Raw genomic sequence first — 17439 nt, forward strand, 5'->3', positions numbered from 1 at the left:
TAATCATTGTTACTTGCATTTTTCTTTAGCACCCATATGCATCACTATATATGTCACACCCTAAACTTAGGGAGCACGACCGGCGCTCAACCGAGTGAACCCGGCCGAGCAAGCCTATTAGATTTCCTTATACCCAAACTCATCCATGAATAAATAGGAAATGTACTCTATTAATCAAACACTGAAAAGATTTCATTAACAACTCACATTCCATTTCCATTAGCAACTTCATTTATAATTTCCAAATTATTACAAGTTTACAGATATAATGAAAATTATGTTTGCCAAATATAAACATTTGTAGTTCAATTCCCAACATCGAATACCACCCACATCCTGTCTACGGAGCCTCTAAGTATAACAGAAGTGAAGAATGGAAGTGCCAGCGACAAGGCCCCGACTATACCTCATAGTACAAAATACAACATAAGATTACATAAAGCCCGGAATAGAGTAGGGCTCACCAAAACATGCTGAATAGAGAGTGACTGCTAATGAGGATCAAAGCTGCCCGCTGATGAACCACCTGCATCTATTGAAGATGCAGTGCTCTCGACAAAAGGGACGTTAGTACATATGGAATAGTACTAGTATATAAAGCTAACTGTCCTCTTTCAAAATAGAATGCCAATGTAAGAAAGGAAAAATCATGGAAACAACAATCAACAATCAATGATATTCAAACGCCAAGTTAAAACATAATAATTTCCAAAATATGAAGATAACACTGTGAAGTGATAATCAAAATCTGATGATAATATTATTTTTGGTTGGGAGATCTTTAGCACCGATATACAACTGTTTGCAATACCACTGTTCACAATACTAATATTCAAAATACCAATACCACTGTATTTTTAGCACGGAGTCCGATCACGACCCGATCGGCTAGGCCGTATCATTCGAGACATCAACCACAATCACAATTTCAATTATAATTTCCAGTACAATCACCACTATGTGGGCGACAAGGTGTCCGATCACGACCCGATCGGCTAGGCTATGTCACCACAATGCCATGTGGATCAACATCATTCTTTTCTATCAATCATCTCATCCCAATTAAGGGGAATAAATTTATCATATCAATCTCATCCTAAACACGGGGAATAATTACAATCCACTCCTACACCAGCACGTGTAGTTTCGTGGTTAGGTTATTTCAACCTACGCTTCCTCGGTGACTATCGATACTCCCAAAAATATTTTTGATTTGCTTACAAAGGAAACAACAATACAAATGCATTTACCTCATAACCTTTCATACCGTATATAGCCTCATTGGCACTTTCAACAACTTTCAACATTATTATTTCCTTGGCCCTCTTGGCCACACATATGATTCTTCATTCATGGCACAATATCTGTATTTCATATTCCACACTTTCATTTCTTCCCTTTCATGGATCATCATCATAAATATCAATAACTAGAATATTCCAGAAATCACAACTTTAGGTTCATTAGTAATGAAAGCTTTAAACGCAATGGATTTCTTTCCAAGAAATGGAGTAAAATGATTGGCAATCGAATCACAAGTTAAAATCATAAACAAGTAACACATCATTTATTCTTGAAATACTTTTTCCCAAAAAGGGCAATACACAATTTCGACTCACGAATATGTAAGAACGCAAAACACATCGAAACTACTTATAAAGCATAGAATTAGTTAAAACAACTACATATGGGCATCACTTGAGTTCATAAGGTTTTAGGCAATTCTATTTTCGAAGTCAATTTTGGAACAATTGAATCAAAGATCATTTCATAATCTTTCTCACATCATTTTATTTCATTGACACCATTGGCAACAAGAATAACTTTCACTCTTGGCACGCTGGCCACACTTTATATCCCCAATTCACTTATTTCACTTCCAACCATCTTTATAGATTATCAACAATAAGACATTTCCAATCTAGACTTTAGGTACACATATTAGCAATTAAGAGTCTTAAGCATATTGAGTTTTTCTCACACAATTTGGCATACTTGTTTTCATTTGTAACACGACTCAAAGCAATAATATTTTAATACACATATCATTCTTGAACACATTCCCGAAGAATAACATAATGTGATAGGAACATTCAGAACACGTTTTGAATACATAATTCTCGCCACTTTGCTTATTCGGGACAATCGAATTTATTGGGAACAACTTGGAACATAGAATAAGGAACTTGAGACAACCACACTTGAAACTTACGGGAACATCATGGAATTCAATTCTAAGAAGTAGTTTAGCCAACATACCTCGCTTTGAGCTTTCCTTAAATACCTACAACGTTCCAAAAATTCTAGCAATCCCAATCTATTTTGAGACATAACAAAATTGAACACAAATTAGGAAGATATTCATGGTTTTACCTCATTTGAGCATTTTATCAAACACTAGGTGTGCAAATTTAACTACAAGGTTCTTCTACAAGATTTCCTACACTCCACAACCCAATCCTTACTTATTTGAGCTCAACAATCTTCCCAAAAACTTTATTAGTACAAGTATGTATAAATAATACTCTTACACCCAAGAATCATACTCTCCATCACCCATCTTTTACCCCCAAACTCAAAATTAAAGACTAGGGTATGGAACCTTACCTCTTAGATGAAGATCTTGTGATTGGCTTCCCTGATTCTTAAAGATTAGTGTAAGATTGGATGATTAAAGTGTTAGGTTTCCTCCTTATCTCTCTAAAATGCTCTTACCTCTCTCTAAAATCCTCAGAAAATCACCCCAAAATAAGCCCTAAAGGCTATTTATCAAAATGGGGTCGGGTTATGAAAATAGGAAAATTAACCCTCTGAACTCAGGTCTGCGGTCGCATAATGGACTGCAGAATGGGTATGCGGGTCGCAAAACTGATGCCCAGAACTGGGCTGCACTGGTCAATTCTGCGACCATTCTGCGACCCGCAGAATGATTCTGCGGTCGCAGAATTGGCCGCAGAATCACATTCTGCCAGCCTTTGGTAATTTGGTCATAACTTCTTGTAGGAGTGTCCATATGATGAACTCTTTGAAGCGTTAGAAACTAGAGTCGAAGATCTTTAATTTGATAGGTCATCTATCACATAACTCCTTATATATATGTAGATATGCTCATCTAAAGTTCAATCTTGTACGTACTCATTTGGAACTTTTAGCCTATCATATAAATTCCAACTTGACTTGGACTTAGGGCTCCCCTTAGGCCCCATATTACTTATAATATGCCTCGTACACTTATTATCATATCTAATTGATATCCATCTCATATTAATAGTCATCGTCTGCACACAAAATAATATAATTAGTACACATCAACTTTCTTACTAGCACTTAAGTACTTCAAAATTTTTCGGGGTGTTACAATATACTCATAAGTCACCGGAATTTGGACGCACTGAAAATTGGAGATCTGGTAAACATATAACTAAATTCCGGCGTACTGAATAACCATAACCCTGTTAACTAAAGACTGTGTAACTGATAACTAAGGTACACTGATAACTATAGAACATAATAACCGCTTTTTTACTTTTTGATAAGGTTTTGTTCTAATATGTATTACTACCCATTGAATTCCACTTTTAAAATACTCCCAAGTCTCATTTGCTACCAACCTGTACTCCATAATTATACCCTAATGGGCAATCATTCTCTCTAGGACCTTAAGTTTTTTCTTGCTCGTCGCTTGGGCATTTGATACGTATGGAATTCGATAGTAAGAGAAGATTACCTATTGCTCTAAGTTTCATGGCACGATCTAGAGTAGAAAGAAATGAGACAATCCTGAATGTCTTGGTGGTTAACCATTTATATGAGTGGTCGGCAAACACATATAAAGGAAACTCCACTGGACACAGCTTCATAGACTCCCTAGGACTCCTGAACCTAGTGCTCTGATACCAAGCTTTTTCAAGCCCCGAACCTGGGACTGGACGTCTGGTGCTTGACTACATGCGACCGAGAGAACCAACTGGCTGGCTGAATCAATATGTGATATCATAACATACTGAATGCAGAAGATAAACTAACACATGCTGATATACTTAAGTCTGGATGATATAAATAAAGGTGCGGAAATACTTATACAATTCTGAAACATATTTGTAGCCAACATAGCTTAACATGAAAAGCCGGTGACTCTGTCTAACTGTTACTCTAGTCTATAAAGCATCTAATGAAGTATTGAAAACATTGACTGTCTGAAAATACTGAAGACTGTAAGGTAATGATAATGCCCCGAAAGAACTGGGATCACCAAATAGCTGGTACGAGAATCCTAGCGCTATGAATTATCAACCTGTAAATTATTACATGCATCGTGAGATGCAGGCCCCGGGCAAAAAGGGATGTCAGTACATTTAAATTGCACTGGTATGTAAAGCAACTGAAAGAAAGAACTATAAATGCTGAAACTAAAACTAAGATAATAACTGAGAATTGATAATTGATAACTAAAATGATAACTATTGAAACTGAAACTGAAATGAAAACTGATAACTTATAACTAAAATGATAACTAATAACTGAAATGATAACTGATAACTGAACTAAACAAAAGAAGTAAGGATATGAATACTCCCATATCTGAACAAATTGTTTATCTGAATAAACTACGGCCTCAGACCCAAGTATACATATACATAACTACGGCCTTAGGCCCAAAAATGCATAAAGCATCAACTACGGCATCAGGCCCAAACATGCATAAAGCATAAACTACGGCCTCAGGCCCAAATATGCATAAAGCATATAAACTACAGCCTCAGGTCCAAATATGCATAAAGCATATAAACTACAGCCTCAGGCCCAAATACAGGTGTTCAACATTCAGGGATTTAAATTCAGGAACTGAGAATCATACTACAATATGTGATGCTGAAATACTGAATCATATTGAGTTACATGATATTGGAATACTGAATTAGACTAGACTGAGACCTGTATTGTTGAACTGATTATGAAAACTGAAACTTCGAAAGTTTATGACATGTTGAGTAATCTAGACAGAGACTCATGGGCATCGAACCCAAGTCTATATTGAATACGCACTGAGCTCACAATGTTCCAAATGAAAGTCATGAATGAGTTATGGAGCTAGATAATAGAAGTTCTGCAACTATTCAAGGAACTAGGCTTAACTATATTTCTGAGGCAATTAGTAACGTCATAAAAGAACGTAGTGTAGGGAGAATCATTAACATTACCAAACATAGAGAGTTAGCCTCACATACCTTAACTTCCTGCTCTTGAGCGTAATACAATATTCGCCAACTCTTTCAACTTTAATCTATATCAATACAAGTCAAAGGGATTCCATATTAGCAATAATACTCATGTTTTGGTCACTTAGGCCTTTTATCAAACACTTGGTAGGCATACAGCTTCATAGTCCTTATTAATGGTGTTTCTATACCCAACAACCCATTCTCTTGCTCATAGATAAATTCTAAAATCTCAAATTACTATAATCAATACCATTCTTTATCACCCATAAGATAACAATACCCTTAATCAATAATCAACAATCAACAATCCAAACCTATAACCGTTCATGCTTTTCAATCAAACCCATCAACTCATATCTCATTACCTTAGAGTCTATAATCATTAATCCAATGCTATAATCATTTAGAGGGTGACGATATTACCTTTTGACGTTCAATCATCTTGAATTCAAGTTCTACGGTTTCTTTCCTCAACAATGATGTCCCAGTCGAATATCTAATGATTTGAAGAATTTATACATGTTAATAAGGTGTTGAAGAATTGAAATTAACTTAGAATCACCATTAAAACTCACCTTGGATGGTGGAGGGACCTTGGGGGAGGTTAGGTTCTTGAGAACTTCCCTTTCTAGAGCATGTTTTTGTGTTTTGGGGTGTGGGGGACGAAGTGGGGCTTTATAAATAACCCCCCGGGTGCGCTCCCACGCACCTGAAGGCCTAACCACGCACCTAATGCAGAAAAGCAGTAGCACTGCCACAAGTTCGCGGCTGCGCACAGGACCATCCGGGCGCGCACTTGGCGCGCATACTGCGCTTTGCTCAGTAAAACGCTCATAACGATTTGCACAGAGATCCGTTCGGGCTCCACAATATATCGTTGGAAATCTATTTCAAAGGGCTACAACTTTTGTGATTTTAGTTGTCCCAAATGCCTTACACATTGTCACTAAATTCTGCTGAAAGACAGACCCTTTCTAAGCTTAGTCGATTTTATCGAATCTTATACACCTCACTATCCGTCTTGATTCTAAAATAACTATTTCCACCCATATTCATACCGATAGAACTTCACATTTCAAAAATATAACATTACTACTCATTTAAAACATTCATACGTAAGATGAATTTACGGGGTGTTACACCCGGGTGGCTCGGATGAATTTCAGACCACCCGGAGCTAAGTCTGGAAAATATGAAAATGCTTGTTCTGGTTTCCTTATTCGCGAACGTGGAGGTGGAGTCGCATTAGCTGAGAAGGAATTGGGGGCTGGGCATTTTTTCCCTTCACGTTCGCGTTCATGGGGCCACGTTCGCGTAGGTGTAGGACTGGTGCCTTCGCGTTCGCGAAGAACAAAGGGCCTGGGGTGGGCCAGCCGTGTTTGCTCTTCGCGTTTGTGAAGCTTAGGATAGGAAAGCCTTCGCGATCGTGAGACAGCCCTTGCGTTCGAGAAGAAGAGATCCACTGTCTGGGCCAGTTATGCCTTCGCGATCGCGTGACTTCTTCCGGGATCGCGAACATGAAATCACTGGGCAAAACGGATTTTTAATGCGGGACTTGGTCTTTTTTCTCTCATTTTCCACTTGGTCTTGGGTGATTTTGAGAGCATTTTGTGGGGAATTTTCATCAACATAAAGAGGTAAGTTAACTCTATCAATTCTTTAGCTAAATACACGGATTATAGGTAGATTAAACATGAAATTAAGGGAAAACTTGTGAGATTTTGTTAGAACCTAGGGTTTGTTAAAAATAAGATTTGACCACAAAATCTATTATGTAATTGGGAATAAATTATATATATGAGTTCTTGAGGTCATAGGTAACATTTATATTCAAAATTGTTTGGAATCCGGGCACGTGAGCCCGAGGGTGAATTTTAGTAACCTTCCAAATTGGGTTGGGTAATTACTCTAATAGCTAAATTATGAACTTTTGAGCATATATTTATTTGTTTATACGACTTTTGGTTAGTTTATGAGTTCTCAGCGTCATTTGAGGAGTTCTAGTGAGGTTGAAGAACCAGATTGAGGACTTAAAATCGAGGTAAGTCTCTTGCCTAACCTTGTAAGAGGGAACTTATCCCCTTAGGTGTATTATTGTTGTGTGCTACTTGTTGTGGGGAGCTACGTACGCACGAGGTGACAAGAGTCCGTACGTAGCTATATTTCATGATATGTCTGGGTAGACTTAGATTCACATCATGCCTTTAATTGTACTATTTATGACTATCATGTGTATTAATTGTTGTGATTAGGACTGAGATTGAGGATTTAAATTGGAGATATCAACTTAGTTTCTTACTTTAGAAAAATTGGGAAATACTTGATAAACTATAAATCTGTGTCTTCTCGTCTCGCAAGTGCTTCCGAGAGCGAGGTAAATACCTTTACTCTTATGGGATCGGGCCCTTTGCCTCGTCATGATGGTAACACTACTCTTATGGGATCGGTTCGTTCTCCTCGGCATGACGGTAATACTATTCTTACGGAATCAGGTCGTTCGCCTCGGCAGTACTGAGTACCACTATTCCTATGGGATCGGGACGTTCGCCTCGGCAGCTTCGTGCGTAATAAGTGGAATTGGATTTGGTTTGGTAATTATCAAGTTAGCGCCTTCAAGGACGGTTATGACATGTTTAGTGATTGATATAGACACATGGGTGAACATACTGTAGTTACTTTTATTTGCTTCGCTGCTACTTCTTGTACACTCGCCATCTCTACTTTATGTATTTATATTGTTATTTGAGCTCTAGTAAGTGTCAAGTCGACCCCTCATCACTACTTCTTCGAGCTTAGACTAGATATTTATTGGGTACGCATTGTTTTCCGTACTCACGCTACACTTCTGCACTGATGTGCAGGTATTGAGATAGGTACTACCAGTGGTCACGCGAGCGCATAGCCGATCATCTATGGAGACTTAGTGGTGAGCCACTTGCCTTGCTATGATCTGCAGCACCGAAGTCTCCCTCTACCTTGTTTATTATTTCTGTCTCACTTTTAGACAGTAGTTGTACTAGTTTTATATATTCTCTAGATTGCTCATGCACTTGTGACACCGGGTTTTGTGGACTTTTAGCATTTATGTATTGATGTACTCATCATTTCTATCACTACAGTGGATGTACTTATTATGCTGGTATTTTGTTAAGAAACATATACGGTTGCATGGGATCTTACTTATTTTGTTCTTTTAAAAAGGAAAACTTTTATTTTAAATGTTAAAAGGGGTAAAGAAATAGTAGTTTCACTTGTGGGCTTGCCTAATAGTGGTGTTAGGTTCTATCGCGACCTATCATGTGTTTTGGATCGTGACAACTTGGTATCAGAGCTTTAGGTTTACATAGGTATCACGAGTCATGGGCAGGCCTAGTAGAGTCTTGCGGATCGGTGCGGAGACGTCCGTACTTATCTTCGAGAGGCTATAGGGTGTTAGGAAATGTCTATTTCTTCATCTCCTATCGTGCAGTTGATATTGTGCTAAGTGTCTTTCTATTGATCTCTCATAGATGGTGAGAACGTGCACGGCGGATGTACCAGGCGGTAGAGGAGCTGCTCCTCTCGTTGCCAGAGGCCGAGGCCGGGGAAGGGCTCCAGCTCCTGTCAGAGGACGAGGTCATCCTAGAGTTGCTCCCGTTGTACCACCAATGGATCCAGTGGAGGATCCTATTATTGAGGAGTAGGACGAGGCGCCTGCAGTTGAGCCAACCCCAGCAGATTTCATGACTGCATCGGGATTTCAGGAGGTCATAGGCCGTATGTTGTGGTTCATGGACTCTATGACGCAGACTGGTTTATTTCCAGTGGACTGTGCCACATCTCAAGAATGAGGCGGAGCACAGATCCCTATCCCTCAGGCTCCAGGACACGTCGTTGCCATTTATCAGACCCCAAGAGCGCTACCTGCAGGCGGAGCCCAGCCAGTTGCAGCGGTTGTGCCAAAGGCTGTACCAGTCGCGACCATTGATCAGTAGAAGCGGCTGGATAGATAGACTAGACTTCACCCCCTAACTTTGGGGGTGAGTGGTCTGAGGACCCCCAGGATTTCATTGACCGGTGCAAGGATAGGCTCTAGAACATGGGGATATTGAAGTCCAACGGGGTGGACTTCACCACCTTTCAACTTGAGGGTAAGGCTCGCAAATAGTAGAAGGCTTACAGTCTTAGCAGGCCAGCAGGTTCACCTCCCTTGACTTGGGATCAGTTTACACATATGCTCTTGGAGAAGTACATACTACCTTCAAAGAGAGAGGAGCTTTGGGGTCAGTTTGAGCGACTTCGTCAGGGTCATATGTCTGTGATCGACTATGAGGCGAGATTAACTGACTTGTCTCACCATGAAACTATTATACTCCCAACAGACGCATAGAGGGTGCGAAGGTTCATTGCAGGTATGCACCCTGAGATTCAGGTTTCTATGGCCCTTGAGGCAGAGATAGGGACTCCCTTTCATCAAGTTGTGGATATAGCTCGAAGGATCGAGCGTATTCGCAACCGTAACAGAGAGTTTGCACTAAGGAACAAGCAGCCCCAGCAGTTTGGAGGATTCAGCAGCGCCCCACCTGGGGGCAGAGGCCAGTTCATAAGGGGTCAGCCCAGCAGGCCCATGCAATCAGCACCACCGCATGCTCGGAGTGCTCCAGCCCGACCCTACTTCAGTGCCATTCCAGAGAGTACTTACCGTCCGCCAGCTCTCCAGGGTTCCTCCAGTGGGTATTCAGACCAACAGGGTCAGACTTCAGGTCAGCAGTCCATTGCTTCGAGGGGTTGTTTCGAGTGCGGGTATCTTGGCCATGCGAAGAGGTTGTGTCCTAGATTTCGGGCCAGGGCCAAGCAGCAAGACCATCGGCCCATGATTACCGCACTAGCTACCACACCGCCCGCCCGGCCAGTCAGAAGCGGAGGGCAGGTGGGTAGGGGTCATCCTAGAGGTGGATGATAGCCAGGTGGTGCTCCGGCTAGATTCTATGCTATCCCCGCCAGGCCGTAGGCAATTGCCACCGATGCAGTGATCACATGTACTATTTCCGTCTGTCGTAGGGATGCCTCGGTATTATTTGATCTGAGGTCTACTTACTCCTATGTTTCTTCTCTATTTTCTCCTTATCTAGATGTGTCTCGCGAGTCCTTGGGCATACCTGTATATGTGTCTACGCTAGTGGGTGATTCTATTATTGTGGATCGGGTCTACCGGTCCTGTGTGGTGACTTTCTATAGATATGAGACCAGAGTGGATCTTCTATTGCTCGATATGGTTGATTTCGAGGTGATCTTGGTCATGGACTGTTTGTCCCCGTACCATGCCATTATTGATTGCTATGCCAAGATTGTTACCTTGGCGATGCCTGAGTTGCATAGATTAGAATGGAGGGGTTCGTCTATCGGTACTTCCAGCCGGGTTATTTCTTTCTTGAAGGCTCGACATATGGCCGAGAAGGGTTGTTTGTCCTACTTGTCCTTTGTTCGGGATACTACTGCAGAGACTCCTGCATTAGATACAGTGCGTGTGGTACGAGGGTTTTTCGATGTATTTCTTGCTGATCTACCAAGTATGCCACCAGATCAGGATATCGATTTCGACATTGATTTTGTGCCAGGCACCCAGCCTATTTCTACTTCGCCTTACCGTATGGCTCCCAAGGAGCTGGGAGAGTTAAAGGAGCAGCTTCAGGAGCTACTGGAGAAGGGGTTCATTAGGCCCAGTGTGTCTCTTTGGGACACATCGGTGTTGTTTGTGAGGAAGAACGATGGGAGTATACGGATGTGCATTGATTACTGCCAGTAGAACAAAGTCACCATCAAGAATAAGTACCTGTTGCCGTGCATTGATGACTTGTTTGACCAATTGCAGAGTGCCAGGTGTTCTCAATGATCGACTTGAGATCTGGGTATCATAAGCTAAAGATTCGTGCTTCGGATATTCCAAAAACGGCTTTTCGGACTCGATATGGACACTATGAGTTTTTTGTGATGTCCTTCGGCATGACCCCGGTGGCATTTATGGATTTGATGAACCGAGTGTTCAGGCCGTATCTCGACTCATTTGTCATTGTCTTCATTGATGACATATTGATCTACTCGCGTAGTATGGAGGAGCACAAGTAGCATTTGAGATTAGTGCTTCAGAACTTGCGGTAACAGAAGCTTTATGCTAAGTTCTCCAAGTGCGAGTTCTTGTTAGATTTTGTGGCTTTCTTGGGCATGTTGTATCAGGTGAGGGTACTAAGGTAGATCCTAGGAAGATTGTGGCAGTCTAGGGTTGGCCTCGTCCTACCACAGCGACCGCGATCAGGAGTTTTTTTGGGTCAGTAGGTTATTATCGTTGGTTCGTGGAGGGCTTCTCGTCTATTGTAGCGCCCTTGACTAGATTGACCCAGAAGGGTGCTCCGTTAAGATGGTCCGATGATTGCGAGGCGAGATTTCAGGAGCTCAAGACCGCTTTGGCTACATCACCAGTGTTAGTGTTGCCCTCCGGTTCAGGGATACATATCGTGTATTGTGACAATTCGCTCATTGGCTTGGGTTGTGTATTGATGCAGGAGGGGCGAGTTATTACATACGCTTCACGCCAGCTGAAGCCCCACAAGAAGCATTACCCTGTGCATAATTTGGAATTGTCCGCGATAGTTCATGCTCTCAAAATCTGGAGGCATTTTCTCTATGGGGTGTCCTGTGAGGTTTACACCAATCATCGCAGCTTACAGCATTTATTTCAGCAGAGGGACTTTACTTTGAGACAGCGCAGGTGGCTTGAGTTACTAAAGGACTATGATATTATCATCCTTTACCATCTGGGTAAGGCGAATTTGGTTGCGGATACCTTGAGCAGAAAGGCCGATAGTATAGGTAGTTTGGCCTTCATTTCGGCAGAGGAGAGGCCATTGTCTTTAGACATTCAGTCCTTAGCTAACAGACTTGTGAGGTTGGATGTTTCAGAGCCCGGTCGAGTTCTTTCATGTGTTGTGGCTTAGTCTTTATTACTTGAGCGGATCAAGGCTTGTCAGTACGATGATCCGCACTTGTTGGTTCTCAAAGAGACGGTACTAGATGGTGGTGCCAAGGAGGTTACTATCGGTGAGGATGGTGTTCTGCGACTCCAGGGTCGCCTATGTGTTCCTAATGTTGATGGCTTGAGGGAGAATTTTAGAGGAGGCACACAGTTTTAGGTATTCTATTCATCCAGGTGCTACGAAGATGTATCGCGATCTGAGGTAGCATTATTAGTGGCGGCGGATGAAGAAGGACATAGTTGAGTATGTGGCGAGATGTCTAAATTGCCAGCAGGTCAAGTATGAGCACCAGAGGCCAGGTGGTCTACTCCAGCAGATGTTTATACTAGAGTGGAAGTGGGAGCGCATCACTATGGACTTTGTTGTTGGATTGCCGCAGACGTTGAGGAAGTTTGATGCCATCTGGGTTATTGTCGACTGACTAACCAAGTTGGCACGCTTTATTCCGGTGGTGACTACTTACTCTTTAGAGAGGTTGGCATAGATCTACATTTAGGAGATTATTCGGTTGCATGGTGTGCCTGTTTCCATCATATTAGATAGAGGTCCTCAGTTCACTTCACAGTTCTGGAGAGCAGTACAGAGCGAGTTGGGTACCCGAGTAGAGCTCAGCACAACCTTTCATCCGCAGACTGACGGGCAGTCAGAGCGGACAGTTAATATTCTGGAGGATATGCTCAGAGCATGTCTCATTGACTTCGGAGGGAAGTGGGACAGATTCTTGCCCTTGGCCGAGTTTGCTTAAACAACAGTTATCAGTCTAGCATCGAGATGGCTCCATTTGAGGCTTTATATGGTCGGCGATGTCGTTCGCCCATCAGATGGTTTGAGCCCGGCGAGGCTAAGTTATATGGCACTGATTGAGTGAAGGATGCCTTAGAGAAGGTAAAGTTGATTCAGGAGCGGCTTTGCACAACACACCAGACAGAAGAGCTACGCAGATCAGAAGGCGTGTGATTTATCATTTATGGTTGGCGAGAAGGTTCTCTTGAAAGTCTCAACAATGAAGGGCATCATGACGTTCGGGAAAAAGAGCAAGCTGAGCCCAAGGTTTATTCATCCATTTGAGGTGTTGAGGCGAGTTGGGGAGGTTGCTTATGAGCTTGCCTTGCATCTCAATCGGGAGTTCATCCGGTCTTCAACGTGTCTATGCTCCGGAGGTACCATGCCGACAGGTTACTATGTTAGATTACAACACAGTTCAGCTAGATGAGAGTTTGGGCTATGAGGAGGAGCCAGTTGCCATTGTTGACAGGTAGGTTCGCCAGTTGAGGTCCAAGAAGATTTCTGCGGTAAAGGTCCAATGGAGGGGTCAATCAGTCGAGGAAGCGACTTGGGAGGCCGGGGAGGACATGAGGAGCAGATATCCGCACTTATTCCACTACTAGAAATTACGCCTATGGCAACCCTACTAAAACCGTGGCAATATATACAATAACCGTCCCTGTAGGGCTAATGGGACAGATTGGGACGCGTTCCAGGATTCATTGTTACAATAGGGCAATTGGAACTGTTTTTTGTAACGGTTTCAAAACCGTCTCCATATAGGGATATTGTAACGGTTATGTGACTGCTACCATGTTCCACCTATGGGAACAGTTGTCTGTTCTGTAGGGACGGTTATAAACCGTTGTGGTACAATTACACCAGAGATTTTTTTAAGTCTATTTCAACAGTTTTCATGATATATTACAACGGTTTTGTGATATATTGGTACAACTATCAATATCCTATTGCAACGGTTATTAGGGGATGCTGTTATTATTGGCTAGGTCTATTGGAACGGTTATATTCTCTATTGCAATAATTCGCAATTGTAATTTTTGATATTTATGGAAGCAAAATGAGGAATATTTTCCTACGCAATGAAATTTTATACACCATAACTTATATAAACCACGAAATAAAATTAAAATATCCAACTAGCATTATCCATAAACAAAAACAAAATATGAATACATTGTTTGATCAACAATTCAAAAGTTAAAATATATGAGTTTGCATACAAAAATAAAGCTCTAAACTAAAATATCCTTGAACATGATAATAGAAAGTCTAACAACGATCAACAACACTCAAGTAAGGTCTTCATCACTGCTTTCATTCGCAATCGCTGCACATGCAAAAGACAATTTAGAAATAATTAAACATTTTTTTAAGATAATTGAATGACAATTAAGTGTGCACCAAAGCAGTCGAGGTGCAGCAACAAGTGAATGGACAGTCAAATATGCAGATAGTTACAGGTGTGCAGGAGAAGAGAGCTGGGGTGCACAAGGCTGTGTGTTCAAATTTTGGTGTAATTGATGATCGAGCTAATTCATTAATCAAAACAATCGAGGTGAAACAACATGTTCTGGATAAAACATATGGTAAAGATGTGAATGAAGATGCTGGGCAACTTCAACAGGTGGTTCATGATAAATCTGGACAAAGTTCAACAGTAGCAGCTCGATTCCTTGGTGTTTCTAATGGGACTAAAGATGATAAGAATGAGAAGGCAACTAACACAAGTTCTCGAGAAATTCCTAAATATCATAACCAGGTCTCTAAGGATGCAAAACCTATAGAAAAAGGTGCACAAAATAAGTTTTTTTACCAGCTTTCTCATGTAAATATAAGTGTGAAACAAAGTTCTTAGTCACTAAGTACACCGATACAACTTGCAACAGATACTGCAATACAGAAACTGCCACCATTGGTGCTGCTATACGAGTCAACTTCTTCAGTTCTTCATAATAAGTATCCCATTCCCTTGTTATTATCCATCTGTTGTTCTCTCCATTTTCCAGCAACTGTTCTTCCATGGATTGTTAAACTTTTGAGAACAACCTTCTTTTTATTGAAGGCATGGAAGCAAAATCAATATAATCGCACATGATTCGTTTTCACTATCTAAGCTCTCAAGTGCTTTGGCTAAAATTAACCAAAAGATAATGATCCTACAATGCACAAAATAAATGAGCAGAATCTTGTTTAGAAGATGTATTGAGACCAAATTCTAAACACTTATCATATAGGACAAGAAACTAAGGATGAAGAACTCCTACAACAACTACTACTACGCCTCAATTACAAGCAAGTTGAAGTTCGCTATAACTATCCTCACTGACCATATAAACCCGTCTCAACAGCAACAATTCTTCCATGGATTCAGCCTTGTTTAAATTTGTAAAAATTAGCTACAGATATATGCTGCAGTTCTGATTTCAATTGGACTGTACATACCAACTTATAAGTTCATTGTATTAGGTGTTTCTATGTCTACTATCCATAGTCCCTTTCATTTGCTTAAAAGTTTACTGTACATATAATAGTTTAAGGACTTGAGCCTTGTACCTTTACATTTTATAATGAAGTAGGCAGGACTAGAATTAGGCCGTCTTTTCTGCCTTTGCTTAGAAAGAGGTTTGGATATTCACTATTCAAGGAAAGTTCTACTATTGTGAAACATATTGTGACCAAATAACATCATAAAATTGGACAAAATATGTAATTGGAAATGGGTAAGTTAAGTTCCTAGGTCGTAATTATAAAGAAAAGACCTCAACAGTTTACAACTTGCACAGAATGCTTATAGCTTTTCGTTCTTTGCATTAAGTTATTAATTACAACTATGAGAGTATGATTGACGAGCTACCAATAAGTCGAAAAAGCTCTACTTTCGAAAGTTTATTAGATGGATTTTAAGGATTAGATAGCATCATTTTTACCAAGCAAGAAAATTTAGAAAGGCAAGCAATTTGTTTGAGAAGAATAACCCCAATGTCTAATAGACGTGAAGGCAACCAGTTACCCGTTAGACTAAAGCACAGACATGAACGAATCTCAAAATTTTAAGTGAAAGCAGCACAAGCATAATCGGACAGAAGTAAAAGAATGTGTTTATCAAAAATATTACCAGAAAAAAAAAAAAGGAGCAGCGAAACGATTTTTCTGAATAACCAAGACAGCGAACAACGAAGATCGAACATCGATAGCAAACATCGAACAAAGAAAATCTCATGGTTTCAAACAGAAAATCAAAACCTAATAAATGAATCCCCCAATTTCGCAAACTAGAAATCACAAAATGTATCATGTAATACAAACAAAGCATAAGAAAAATAATGGGTTTATCGGAACTATTACCAAATAAAGAAAACATAAGGGAAAAAAGAAAGCTAAAATCGAATAGTTATACAAACATCAAACAGGGGAAAAATCAATAGCCTACCTCGGAGATTGCTCGTATGTTAGCCGAAACTGGTCATCATTCACCGGCAGTTATCGTCCTTCGCCCGAGCTGGCCGACAGAGCTCGTCGATGGTGAGGTCGATGTGTTCTAGGTTGAGGCTGAGAGAGACGATATCTAATTCAAGGTTTTGAGAGAGAGAGAGTGACGGAACATTCCATAATAATGTTTTAATTTAAAAAATATATTAAAGAGTTATTAAAATATTAATGGGGTCATTTATTTATTTTTTTGTTTTTTTAATAAATATGTAGGAGGGAAAAGTAAATCGTTCCAATATACTTTTATTTTATCAAACCGTACCCACATATAACTTTATCGTATCGCCTTTACAAGCCGTCTCCATATATTTACTTATGGTGACAGTTATTATACTATTGGAACAGTTATTCTTTAGATGTGTCCCAAAAGCCTTTTGACTCTATTAGGATGGTTAAAACTGTTCCAGTATATGATCTATTGTAACAGTTATAAAATCGTTTCACAATAACCGTTCCAATAAAATCATTTTCTAGTAGTGTTCGGCACTCTAGGTATGATTCTAGACCCGTTCGAGGATGAATGTTTGTTTAAGAGGTGGAGAATGTAATGATCCGACCGGACATTTTGCTTTATCGATCCCCGTTTTCCTAATTAAGACTCCTCGTATATGCTTTTACTATTTTATGACTTGCAGAGATGGTTAGTTTAGGTTTGGAAGGGTTCGGGTTGAAATCGGAACACTTAATTCCTTATTAGTGGCCTAAGGTGGCCAAGTTTGACTTGAGTCAACATTTTGAGTAAACAACCTCGGAACCGAGATTTGAACGTTCTAATATGTTCGAATGATGATTTCGAACTTGGGCATGTGTTCGGATCGGGTTTCGGTTAACCCAGAAGCGTTTCAGCGCTTAATGTGGAAAATTGGTTCATTGAAGGTTTCCTAGTTCTTTAAATTTGGTTTGGAGTAGACTTTTGTGTTATCGAGGTTCGT

At 40.5% G+C, this 17439-nt stretch overlaps 1 long non-coding RNA gene across 1 annotated transcript; it reads right to left on the reverse strand.

Moving 5' to 3' along the window:
* Window positions 1–14136: 14136 nt before the first annotated feature.
* Window positions 14137–16629, reverse strand: LOC107825639 (uncharacterized). Its single transcript, XR_001657129.1, has 2 exons — window positions 16449–16629; window positions 14137–14345 (listed from the first exon to the last, which is right to left on the reverse strand). It is a non-coding gene; the product is annotated as an uncharacterized LOC107825639 (long non-coding RNA).
* Between the last annotated feature and the right edge of the window lie 810 nt (window positions 16630–17439).

The sequence above is a fragment of the Nicotiana tabacum genome, chromosome 9, assembly GCF_000715075.1.
Source record: "Nicotiana tabacum cultivar K326 chromosome 9, ASM71507v2, whole genome shotgun sequence".
NCBI lineage: Eukaryota > Viridiplantae > Streptophyta > Magnoliopsida > Solanales > Solanaceae > Nicotiana > Nicotiana tabacum.